The sequence below is a fragment of the Penaeus monodon genome, chromosome 21 (assembly GCF_015228065.2).
Source record: "Penaeus monodon isolate SGIC_2016 chromosome 21, NSTDA_Pmon_1, whole genome shotgun sequence".
Lineage (NCBI taxonomy): Eukaryota > Metazoa > Arthropoda > Malacostraca > Decapoda > Penaeidae > Penaeus > Penaeus monodon.
This window is the reverse complement of record NC_051406.1, coordinates 22,671,732-22,672,203: the sequence shown is the minus strand read 5'-3', so window position 1 is coordinate 22,672,203 and position 472 is coordinate 22,671,732. Positions and strand designations below refer to the sequence as shown.

Sequence of the window (472 nt, the reverse complement as noted above, 5' to 3'; positions counted from 1 at the left end):
ATTCTCCTGACGGGATTATGTTAAATTCCATATGAGGGTGAATAGCAAATCAACAAGGTCTGATGTAAAAGCTGTCAACTTTCAACTTTGCAGGCAAATACAATTGATTCAGGTGCAATATATACTCAAAAGTATATAAAATCCACACATGCATGGACACTAAGTGTCATTAAAATTTTCCACAACTCTTACTACGACAAGAAATGCAGCAAGATTAGCATGCTAATAAAAGGGGTGATGGCGAGCAGGGTAGCAAAGCATCTATAAAGCCTTTTACCTTGCAACGTCCAAAATCCCCAGAAAATGGACGGACTCTGCAAAGCCTCTTTAAACCTGCGGTCATGTCCCGATTTCATGACCCGTGTAAAGAGGAAAGTTCCTAATCTGAAAATTACACAAGTACTTTTGTAGAGAGTGAAACTCCTTATTTGGAGGTTATGCTAGTAGGGATATTTCTGTAGAGAACAAATTT

At 38.3% G+C, this 472-nt stretch overlaps 1 protein-coding gene across 1 annotated transcript in view; it reads right to left on the bottom strand.

The window, feature by feature from the left end:
* The window catches only part of LOC119586349, a gene marked incomplete in the record, with an annotated part of 8,085 nt that overhangs the window by 5,693 nt on the left and 1,920 nt on the right, over nt 1-472 (bottom strand).